Source organism: Mustela lutreola, chromosome 1 (assembly GCF_030435805.1).
Source record: "Mustela lutreola isolate mMusLut2 chromosome 1, mMusLut2.pri, whole genome shotgun sequence".
In the NCBI taxonomy this organism is placed as follows: domain Eukaryota; kingdom Metazoa; phylum Chordata; class Mammalia; order Carnivora; family Mustelidae; genus Mustela; species Mustela lutreola.
Genome location: NC_081290.1, coordinates 45,853,981 through 45,866,986, shown reverse-complemented (window position 1 = coordinate 45,866,986; position 13,006 = coordinate 45,853,981). Strand labels below are relative to the sequence as shown.

At 34.5% G+C, this 13,006-nt stretch overlaps 1 long non-coding RNA gene across 1 annotated transcript in view; it reads right to left on the bottom strand.

The window, feature by feature from the left end:
• Positions 1 to 1,112: 1,112 nt before the first annotated feature.
• Positions 1,113 to 13,006, bottom strand: part of LOC131825105 (uncharacterized) — a 45,671-nt gene continuing 33,777 nt past the window's right edge. The window contains exons 3-4 of the long non-coding RNA XR_009351130.1: positions 7,707 to 7,826; positions 1,113 to 3,335 (exon numbers count right to left, since the gene is read on the bottom strand). This is a non-coding gene — a long non-coding RNA (uncharacterized LOC131825105). The remainder of the gene's footprint in view (positions 3,336 to 7,706; positions 7,827 to 13,006) is intronic.

The window sequence follows — 13,006 nt, the reverse complement described above, 5'->3', positions numbered from 1 at the left end:
GGAAATAAAAAAAAATTCTCTCATGACTTACACTGTGCTCTTTGCTCAATATACCCTATGCAATTCTATGCATAGATGACATGGTGGTGAATTATCTGAGTATAATCTTAAATCTCCGAAGTTTTCTCTTGAGACAAATCATTGAAGAATGCCCTACACATCCTCTATCCTTTATCACCCTGTCCACATTTAAGTCATTTCAGTACCATTATCAAATATTACCTGACTCAAGACACACTTCTTACATTACTTTCTTCAGAATAAATTTCTCATTTATATTTTCCTCACTCCTATAGCTCTTTGTCTGAATATTTGTTGTACTATTTATATAAACCTGCTTTATATTATTAGCAATTTATAAATAATTACTTCATCTATTACCTTATGAGTCCCTGTGATATTAGAGAAGTGGTGATAGCAGATTGATTTTTAATTTATCACAGTGTCTTAGACATCCAACTTGAACATACAAAGCTATCAATAAATCTTTACTGAATTAAATAAAATGTCTTAAAGTCAATTCTAATAATTTTGTTTTGAGAAAAATATTGATTTTGACAAAAATCCTGTCATAGATATGATTTCAAGAAAAATTATATATGGTGGACAGCAACAGATCCAAATATAATTTCTGTCACTTGATTTGTAACCTTGGCAAAGTTACTTTAGGGACGCAAAACACTGACACTGGATCCAGCTTATTTTTGTTATTTTCCATTTATTAATATGTGATGTTTAGAAATGACCACCTGTATATATTAGTTTTGCTATTGAAAAAATTAGAAAAAACACAATATCTATTTTTTCTTTCTTCATAGATCAACATGAATACCAGAATGAGTGTAACCACAGTACTCTTATATTTGAAGTTATTGTTAGTACTGTTTCTATTTCATGATCTACTGTGTTAGATTAATACTCCTTGCCTTATCCAAGGAGTATTAACATAATAATTAACATAACAATGATCTCTGAGTGTTTTATAATATGTAAATCATGCTTCTGTATATTATCTCAATCCTCATAGTAAACTTGAAAAGTTGACTTTATTTACATACTTAAAAAGCTGGTTATATTTTTTTTTCTGAAATCTTGTCTGTGTGTATGTGTGATTTGTGTTTCCTTCCTTTTGCCATAAAAAATTTATATGGTAACTTCTTTTAATTTTAGTTGTTTTTTTTAAATCCTTAAACATGATACAAATAGTATAGAAACATAACATATAAATAGAAAATATTTATCACAAATTCCTACTTCACACAAAAAAATAAATAGAATGAGTTAGCATCTCAACATAATAGTGAATGGTCATATTTTAGATATTATTATTGAGAAACAACTACTGGACATCTCTTGTGTTTGAGTAACTAGACGTTCTCATATGTATAAAATAACACCTCAATACTGCTCTTGAATATCATCAGAAAACTGCACATTTGCATAAACATATCTTACTAAAAATGTTAGTGTTAATTTTGCTCAAAACTGAAGAATAATTCTAAACCTTTAGGCTTATTCCATATGACATGACATAAACTCAGTAGGGACTCTTCTATTTTCCCATATGACACTGTTAATGGTCTTTGACAAAAGTTTTCAAACACAGTCCAAATGATATTCTTTATTTAGCAAAACTGATCACTCATTGCGTAAAACCCTTAATTTCTGAAATATTTAATGCTTTTTTTTTTTCCAACTGGCAAATCAACTTTTAAAATTCTCTTTCTCTGGCTTCTAGGTTCCTTACAAATATCAATCTTATCTTCTATGTTATTGTTCTGGTCTTTCTCATACGGTCATCCCCAACCTAGAAATATTCATTCCAAATGGCCCTGTCTCCAAAACCTTCTTTCTTGTTTCATTTTGTCTGACTCTATTTTGAATCTATTCCTATAGTTGAATTTGTATTCTTTGCATATGTGTTATCAACTTTTATAATCCAAAAAGACTCTCTTAAAGTTTAGGTTTGTAATTTCAACTGTTAGGTATTACCTCAAATTTGCCCCAATGGAATATTTATCTAAATACATCAAAAAATATATTACTTCTGCTTCAAAAACGCTACTGCCTTTTCAATCCTGATTTCTGTTAATTATATGAACATTACCCTACATATCTTCAATAACATTTCTAATAAATCCTTGACATCAACATCTAATGTCCCTCTGTGATAGGAACTGATCTAATTATATAGATTCTGTCTCCATACTGTATCATGCATTTATTCACTCTTCCATGAATTTTTCTCATCCATTCATCATCCATCAATATTTATTATTCCTTTTTCTCCCATTTAAATAAATCTCATTTACTATATAATGAGACAGAATTATAACAGGTTTCTATACCTCTTTTTGATTGTTATTTGGAACCATCTTAAACCCAATAAACAAATAAATAAATGTTATGAAATAATGATGTTTTTAAACTAACAATAGAAAATAATAACAATCTACAGCATAAAACATATTTCATACCACTTTCAGCAATATCTAATTGATACTGGTCACTTAGGCAGCATGACCAGGACCCAGCAGGCCACCCAGTCCAATATCAACTGTCAGGAGCCTATCTAAGGGCCCAGTGTTGGAGCATGATACCAAAGAGTACACTGATGCCAGCAAGCCCAATTGCATCCCCCAGCAGTCACCACTTGTGCCCCCAGCCATCAACATTCCCAGCTTGACCCTCTCATCACCTCATTTTCATGTGCCATGCTGCCTCTAGTCCATCTGTGTTATAATTGTGGCCATAGCACCATCTTAGCTACAGCCCCATCATGTCCTTGGCCCCAGTGGCTCTCATGGTCTGACTGCCCCCTGGCTCAGCTATCACTTCCATGCTGCTTACCATACACTCACCCAAGATCATTGTGGTGCACATGACTCCACTGGCCCCTTACCATGGCACCTTGTCCTCCCCTATGATTGTGCCAACAGCCTTTTTCCCTGCTTCACCTTTGTCACTGGTCCCAGCCCCAGGCGCAAAGCCCACTGTCCAACGCTGCCTCCCATGGAAGGCACACACACCTCCAAGACCCTGAAGACAGAGAAGAGCCTCATGCCTGAGGAGGAGTTCGTGCACAAAGACAAGGCTGGTGTTCTTCAAAATCCAGGTGCCTACATGCAGGATAAGACAGAATGGAAACTGAAAGGGCAGGCTCTACTCTTCAGCCTCCTGCTCACAGATCAGTTCTCTAGAATCACGGACAAGATTTCTGAAGCCGCAGGCATGCTTGCAGAGAAGGAGAAGCTGTCTTATGAAGGCATCTTCACAAAGGATAGCAACTTGGTGGCTTACTTCAACATGGCCAATGGTGCAGTCATCTGCTGGCCCTCGAGGAGAGGGGTAAGCAAAAGAAGTAGGTGAGAGAAAGCTGCTGTCGTGTCCCAGTTGTTTTGCTTCTCTTGTCCCCATGCTCTGCCCCAGACCCAGGAGACCCTGCCTCCAAATTTATTTCCCTCTTACTAAGTTTGGAAATTCAAATTGTCCCACACAGTTTCCTCCCCAGTCCCTCCTAACATTGATAAGAAAGCAGGCTTTCTAAGGACTCTGCTCCCCAGTGGTCTCAAGAATGCCTTTGCATTAGGATCTTGATTTGAGGGGATTCATTTCTTGGCAGCCCATTAGGAAATGTGAGCCCAGGAGTATCTTGCAGGATTGCATCATAGTGCCAAGTGGCAGCTGGTTGATGAAATATGATTATTATGGTCACTGAGCATTTTGTATCTTGCCATGAGCTGTCTAATAAACCTCTTGAACCCTTCTTGTATAAACAAAATAAAACATGTCATTCTCTAATTGACAAACTTAATGATTTCCTGTTACTTTTCAGCTTAACATAAAAGTCTTACATTGGCAACTCATGGTCTGTAACACTGAGTTAATTTATCTGACCAAATTTGTTTCCTAGCTCACTTGTATATATAATCTATGTTCCTACAAAAGTAGATCATTCACTGTTCCCTGAACAACTCTTGTGAGTCTGTGGTCCTAACAGTGCTCTCTCTAATTCATCGCCACCACCCATCTGCGTCTGTCAAAGCTTATCTCAAATGCCATCCTCTTCAAAGATTGCTTTTGGACTTCCGTTAACACTACCTCTCTTCCTAGATAGTCCTATAAATCCTTATTTTTATATTTCTCTCTGAATTCATTATAATCAAGGATTTCAAACTGAAATTTCAGGAGCTGAATGTTCCCTCAGAGGTGCTCCAGGCATTGCATTAGGGCCAGGGAGAAGAGGATGTGGGTATAGGTTCAAAAAAAATTTTTTTTTAATTGAAGTAAGCATGACATTTATTTTGGAAGACAATGTTTCTATTCCTTGAGAAACTTCTTTTTATTGAGAAGACTTTCTTTTATTTTAGTTATTTTGCACACTCATTTAGCAGGAATGCATTTATATTGCAAACTTGTTAAGAGCAGGAATTATATTGTATTCCCTTTTGCTTCCTACACCCTCCTAGCATCAAACACAACCCCTGAAGGAGGAAAATAACAGAATGTTATATAATCTGTCTATTTTCAGTGAGAAAATTTTCAGTGACTAGGAGAAAAAAAATATATTTCTAAGTACGGATCATGATCCATCTAGGAGAGCTGAGTTGAATCAAAAGACCTTTGTTTTTCAGACTTCACGCAAACAGTAAGTGAGTTAAAATACCAAAGGCTCTTGGAACAGTGTCTTATCTTGTACACAGTAAGAAGTGTATGTGTTAGCTATTATCGTGTTGAACCTATATTTCTACTTAAATAAAGTTAATGTATACTTATACAGTATATTCTATGTTCATTTATCTGTTTGTATTTGTCATCTTTATCCTCCCATCATCTGAGTCCCTTTCCTATGCTTGAGAAACTCTCACCTGGTAGGGACAAAAATATGACCTCTAATATAGCAGAGAAAAAAGGCTTTGTATTTACACATTCTGCTTGGGCAGGCATGTAATGCAAGCTTAAACAATCAGATGAGTCACTCAGTGGTTTGAAACCGGAGCTAATGATATAAACAAGGGAAGTGGAGAATCTCTTTGGATAGTGGAACCAATGACAGAAGTCCTTGTATATAATATCCAAGGAGAGCTGGTAGTGGCAGGGAAGACTGTAGTAGGTAAGCATGAAGAGCCTCAAATTTATGAATTCATTCAGCTTGGTTCTGGTAGCCTGGCCATCTCTTCTTCCTGATCTTTTTCAGAGCCTATTTCTCTAGTTACCCCAGTGATAAGGTGAACCACCAAATTGTACTTAAATAATATTTGCATAGCAACTTCATTGAGATATAATTCACATACCATGCAGTTCACTGCCTTAAAGCATATAATTCAATGGTTTTTAGTATATTCACAGAATTGTGCAATAACCATCACATTAATTTTACAGTAGTTTTCACCACCTCAAAAAGAAATCCTGTACCTAATAGCAATCACCTCCGTTGGTTTCTCCCAACTCTAATGCCTCTAGCCTTAGGCATCCACGAAAGCTACTTTCTGTCTCTATGGATTTGTTTATCTTGAATATTCTGTGCTATTTTGTGACTTGCTTCTTTAACTTAGCATAATGTTTCAAAGTTCATCCATGTTGTAGTTGTAGTTAATTCGTTCCATTTTATTGCAAAATAATATGCTATTTGGGGAATATATACCTTATTTTCTATTTATCAGTTAATAGACATTTGGGTTCTTCCCATTTTTGGCGGTTAATTTTGAGAATCATCTTTGAGATTTGTCCAGACTCCAAGAGGGCTCATCTCAGCTGCTTTTTACCCCTGTTTTGTCTGGTCGGCTAGCTAGCTTATAGCTTAGTTTGCTACACTGATAGAGTTGCCAAATTCCTTTTAATTGCTTATCACCAAAACCTCTCCTATTTTTGAGATGCCCTTAGATTTTAATTCTCATATTCTGTTGAGAATAAGGTTAATTCTTTTGGAGAGAACTTGAGAATTCTTTGTTCTTTGGCCCCATCTCTCTTGCATGAGCAGAATCTCTGAGATAAGAACAACAGCAATGGTATACTGCTCTCAAAATGACACCCTCCATACCAGCAGGGTGTTCAGGGTGGGTGGCAGCCTCTGATATTCTCTGCTTTCTTCTCTCACAATTTAATTGCCACCCTGAGAGTTTTCTGGGTGTCCTCCAGCTCCAGGGTTCTAGACCTGCTAAGCCTGGGATAGAACCTCCATTGTAGGAGCCCCTAACCTCTCAGAAATATTCACTTGGAGCTCAGCTTCTACTATACAGAGATGAAGGGCCATGGGAAATGCTGGCGTACTGCCACTCTCAAGTTGGCACCATATCCCTTGTTGGGAACCGGGGGTGAAGAAAGTTTCCATCTTCTTAGCAACACATGCCCAGACTGGTGTTTCCCTCATGCTGAGCTCTACGGTGGGGGAAGGTGATGGGGTGAGTGGGATGTACTTGACTGCCACAGAGTCTTGCTATTCTTACCAAGATTCCATTTCTTCACTTATTATACGCCTTTGGGACCATTTCGAAAGACTTTCTTTCTTTTTTTTTTTTTCATGATTTTCACCATTTATGGTTATTTCACTGGGGAGCAGTTTTGCAGAGCTCTTCATACTGCTATTTTGAAGTCATACTCCTCCATCTTATCAATAAATCCCCTTCCTACTTATACAATCCAAATTTATTTTCATATGTTGTTGTTGGTATCTCAGAATACTAGCTAGTATCCCACTGAAGCTCTGCAATCAGATATCCAGATAGAAAGATCCACTGTGGGAGCAGCCTGTATTTCTCACTCTTGAAAAACATGAAAATAGAACGTAAATGCATGTAGAGAATTTAATGAAATTTCACCTGAACCTGCAAAATTTAAGCTCTTTTGATTGCTTTCCTCAGTGACATAGTTTAAACTTATAAAAATGACTATATTAAAAAAAATTCTCTTAGCCCTTTTACTCTGCAAGTAAATTTATGTAATCTATCGTTAGTTGTATTGAAACTCTTTTTGATGAGGTCAAAATTCAAATGGAATTTTTTCTCAAATTTAACATAGATGGGTATCTGCCTATAATTAAAATCATTTGAGTTAAACTGCATTTAAAATTCTCTAATCCCTTTGAACACATCAGCCCTTAAGTTTGAAAAATATTGTGTAGAAATATCTCTTATATGACAGTTAACATTTATGAAGAATAAAGAAAATGTAATACCATGAGTATTTGTTTATTTCCATATTACAACTCTCATTCCTTAAAATTCCAGGTTTCTCTAAAGAGGACATTGAGGACAAGGTATTTGGGAAATGTTTTCTTAGTGAACAAAATTTGAAGTTAATTGTGAGAAGATTTTGAGGTAGTCTGGGGCACCTGGGTGGTTCAGTTGGTGAAGCAACTGCCTTCTGCTCAGGTCATGATCCTGGAGTCCCTGGATTGGGTCCCACATTGGGCTCACTACTTGGCAGGGAGTCTGATCCTCCCTCTGACCTCTCCCCACTCATGCTCTCTCTAGCTCAAATAAATAAAATAAAATATATCTGAAATAGTCTGTATTTTCTTCTGATAAAATCATCTTGCTATATAAATGCACACTCATTCTGAACAAAGGATCTGGGTAGAGTGTGAATGTAAAGGGCGGATGCATCTGTCTGTCAACGTTCATCCATCTAGTAACATGTGTCAGAACCCCTTTCCTTTCTAAGGCAGAATAACAATTCATTGCTTATATATGCCGTAGTCTACTTACCATTCACTTGCTGATGGGTTGCTTCCATATTTTAGTTACTGTGAATAATGGATGTTGCTATAAATATGAATATACAAGTGCCTCTTTGAGACCTTGCTTTCCATTCTTTTGAGTATATACCTGCAAATGAAATTGCTAGATTATATAGTAGTTCTCTATTTAATCTTTTGAGAAATCACCAAACTGTTTCCCACAGAAGCTGCACCATTTTGAGTTCCCTCCAGCAGTGTATTAGGGATTCAACTTCTCCACATCCTCAACAAAACTTGTTTTTTTCTGATTTTGATTTTCATTTTGTTTTATTTTCTTCTTATAGAAGCCATCCTAATAGGTGCAAGGTGGTATCTTCCTGTGGTTTTGTCTTGCATTTCTATAATGATTAACTATAAGCATCTTTTTATATCCTTATTGGCCAATTGTTATCTTCTTTGGAGATATGTCTATTCCCACATTATAGTATCTTGCATGTGTATAACTCTCTACAAGTGAAGAAATGACTACTTAAAATTCTAGTCCTGATTTTCTGAACAATAGAGTTGTAGAAAAACTTTCCATTACTGGTCTTTACAAGCCAAGAGAAGAAGAAAAATGCATTATTCAATATAGAAGTCTTATATGTAACTCTTATTTGTTTACAGTCTGGGAAACTAGAGGAAACATTGATTGGGAGGCAGAGACCTGGGACCTAGCATTTTTCCCACGCTCATATTTTGAGCATGTCACATCCTCTTTGAGTTTCAACTTCATCATTTGCAAACTTAAATTTTTTACTTTCAGGTTTTTTTAGACCAAATAATTGTAATTCTGCCTTTTTAATATTCCAGTTAGTGCTTACTTTTAAATCAACCAGTTCTTAGTAATAAAGAAAATTATGAAATAAGTAGTATATATGTAGTAAAAAATATATGTATGTATGTTTATTATATGTGTGTTTGTATATAACATATATATAAAGCATATATATATAATCCTAGCCTTCTCATTTTCTTTTTGTGTATTTAATCTCTCTATTACTTATGTAAAAAAGAACTGCATTTCTTAATTACTTGATCACCATCTTGAGAAGTTCAGCCTGATACAGACTACTAACAAAGGAAAAAACTAAACTTTAAATAAATTATTCTAAATTTACCAAACTTTTCTAGAAGGGAAATGACCGTGGATTTTTGCCAGAATATTCTTCAGTGCTCTGTAATGATCTGAAAATGCCCTGTGCCACTAATCAATTCACAAAATAGCACTTTGCACTATTGTAAGAAAGGCATTTTTCTCTTTGTTTGTTTGGTTTTTTTCTTAAAGATTTTATGAGAGCCCAAGTGGTGGGAGGGTCAGAGGGAGAAGCAGACTCCCTGCTGAGTGGAGAGCCTAATGCAGGGCTAAATCCTGGCACTCATGGGATCATGACCTGAGCTTAAGGCAGATGCTTAACTGACTGAGCCACCCAGATGCCCCCACAAAGGTATTTCTATAAAACTGCACTTCAGTTATTTAATGAGTTCATGCATATTTGTTAGATTTTTGTTTTATCTTTTTACAAAAGAAAACAAAATTATTCAACCACTGCTTATCATATCAAATTTTTTTGTGTAAATTATTGCCCGAAGAATGTCTAAATATGCAGACTTTATTAATATTACTGAGCAGTTTTAAGGGAATTACTCTGCTTAAAACATCCTGTTTAGATCATAAATTGTGCAATGTGCCATGAATTTTATATATTTAAATATCCAGCTAATTTTTGTGTTGATTATAGTCATGTAATGTTCTTTACTTCCTGGTCTTTTTTCAAAGTCTGTTAATGTAGAAAGATAGCTTTTAAATAATTATCATGCCGAGCATGTTCCATTAGCAGGATCAAGGTGTTCTGCTGCTGTAATTGAATAATGAGTTTCTTCCGAATTTGTAGAAAAAAATAAACTAATGGAGATTTTTTAAAAAATGTGGTTTTTTTCCAAATACATTTGTCTTAGAACATTGACTCTTATTTCATCTTATTTATATTATATCTGTATAAAATGATATTGAGTATGCCACAAAATTGTCTATGTCGAATTTAAAGGTACACTGAGTATCTCAGTATTTCGATGGTGGTCCACAAAATGCACTGTGACTTCCAGCTCCTAGACCCATTGAATAATTTTAAGAACCACTGATCTAAGTCCAAGAACTTAAGAAAAACAAAGGAAAATTATAAATATGGAAAGATGAAATTAATATTCCTGGCTAATAAACCTCTTTGAGTTTAACATGTGCTAAGCCATTTAGTATAGTGTCACTATACTACATGTTTATTGAGTACCTTTAGCAATTTCACAGTAGTAATTTTTTTTTTTTAAAGAACTCTCCATCCAAACAAGTGGATATTAAAGCTTAGTCTCTCCTTATTTGGATGAAAATGCTCCTCATGAAGAACCTTAAAACATTTATAAAAGCTCATTTACCGAAAGCAATGGCAGTTCAAATACTGTACCAAATTTTACTTTAATATTTACATTAAAAATACTTTGTTTCTATAGCCATAATGTTGCAGAGGAAGAGATAAAAATTTACTTTCAGTGCTAAGGATAAGAATCTCTGTTTCCAGGATACAGAATTACAATTGAGAGAGAGAGAGGAGAAAGAGAGAGAAGGCGGATGGAAGAAAGGGATGAAGGAAGGAAGGGGAAGAAAGACAGGTGTATAGAAGAACACAGGATGGAAGTTCTAGTATAAGAGTCATTATTAGCCATATTACATAATAATGTCTTAATTTTAAAAATTTTTGTTCAGATTTTCACCATTTTTTTCTTTATTAACTTGATTTTGACCCAGTACTGAAACAAATTTAAGAAGATAATGTCATTATTTGCATAATCAAGAAATAGAACATTCTTTCCTCCTTATGTCACTATGCATGCCAAAGATATACTTTGGAAACAGACATCTCTAAAAATCTCCTTACAATAGGGAATGCCAATGACATTAAACATATTTCTGTGTTTGTTTGACATCTAAAATAAAGGCTTCTTTTCAAATCTGGCCTAAGAATTTTTGATAAATTTACTGTTGCTATCTTACAATTAATTTTATTATTAATTAGTAATTTTACTATTAATCAACTCTACCACTTATCCTATCATAGGTTTAAAGTAATTTTAGGTGAAATTGTTCACCTCCTTAACAACAGTTTATGTGTATATTTCTTAGATTTTATCTGAACTTGGTCAAGGATACTTACTCTTGCTTTCCATATGACATAATCTCCCTATGATTGGGAAATTTACAAAGCTAATTACCCAAACTTACAAAGTCTCTTAGGTAAAATAAGCCATTGTCATGGACCTACAGCCCATGAGGAGACTATGGTGTTAAACTCTCTTCCATAAGATAGTTCTTCTAGGGAAGGAGCAGAGATCTTCCCTACACTGTAACCTTTACTATACAGCACGATACAGCTACAGAAAGTCATCGCTGTCTTGCTAAGATGTATTGTTTTTGGTCATGGTGCAACAAGAACAATCTGGAAGAGATTAAAATCTGTTTTAAGAAAAATGATGTTAGAGTCCTAAGAAAAACATCCATGAAGCTATTTGACAATTCAATGTTTGAAGGAACAAAATCAGTCACTACCCACATTATTCTTTACGGATAGATTTCCTGCCCCCAAATCCTAACAGGGATCCAGGTTTTCATTAGTTAAAGAGAAACATTATAAAGTGCTACATGTATATATAAAGTGCTCAAACAGTATCCAGTGTACACTTTGTATAATGCTGAAAAACAAGTATCAAACTATCACGTAAAGATGTGAATTGCTTTAAGACATTGCTACTTGGTCTCCAAAATATTAATATGGTTATTAGCAAGTAGTCATTTTACATGCAGGACCATGTTTTCCCTGCCAATTACTTTTCCCATCTGCTTTGCTAAATTTTGTACAGTTTTGTTAATATTTTCTCCACTTTTTCGGCATTCATTGTACTTTAATAGACAAAATAAGGACTAAATATAGAATCACAGTGAAAACATGCTCAGGTGAGAACAATATGGCAGAGAAAGGCTTATCTGGTATATTTTGATACAATGCCTACAACCTGCAAAACACACTTTCCAACTGCCAAGAATTCTCGAGTTTTTCAAATTTTCTATATGTAAGTATAACATTCTACCAATTATACCTAAAATGTAAGTCAAGAGTTTTCTTTCCTATCATTTTGATAAAAATGCAGTTTTATAGGAAATGCATTTTGGGGAAGTAGATGTAAGTATTTTCTACTTGAACATTGTATTGAGACATGTACCTAAGAGAAAATTTGGAGTTTAAAATCCCAGAGATGCTTTATCGGGAAAATGTTTAGTTATAGAGTCTTCAGAGGTCTGTCCAAATTCTTATTTGGCAACAGAAAATTAGCTGATTCTTTTTAGCTTACATATAGTAGAGCCCTCATAAAATTCTAAGTTTTCTCTGCAAGGTGAAGGTCATGAAGACATTTATTTTGTAACTGAAACAGGCAAGGATACAATCTTAAAATATTTGTTCCATATTTCAGAATTCTCAGGTATTTTTTCTGAACAAATGCATTTATGTTGCAGTTGTTTAAACTTACTACCCATCCTTTACATAATTGGTAAAAGAAATACTGGATACCACTGCTTAAAATTTTTAATCAATGTTAATGTTATGGCAAATTCACACATTTTGATTTCACTAAGAGCAGAAACTTCTCTATTCTAGGATTTTAGCCTTATTCCATGATTAATTATTGTGCTATAGCAACACAATAGTTAGTTTAGTTTAATTAGCTCTATGGTTTTACAGACAGCTGAATCGAGACCTTCATTTTTCTGCCTGGGATTTATGCCCTTAGAGAGGCAAGCTTTTTCCAGATGAAAGTATTTCTGGCCATCTCAAGAAAAAGAAGATTAAGCCAAGTAAGAACATAAAATGCACATAAAACATTTAATAATTTAATCTTAAAATCTTCAAATGATGATCGAATGAGTGATAGAACTATGTTAACCTTAATTAATAAAGATTTTAATTGAATTAATTTGAGCAAAACAGTTATGTTAGTTGTATTAGGCACAGCATCATCTATATTTAGGGATGTTTGAGAGAGGTAAAAAAACACAAGTTTTGAATATGCTTTTGGAAAATAGTTATCTATCTATCGAGTATCTTTATTGATGACCCTTTATTGATCATGTATAAGTTACTAAAATAATGCATAAATTATTCCCAGTTCCACAAGTTATTATATATATGAATGGTGATAGAAAGATTATATAAAAACAAACTAATGCTTACAAATATACAGATT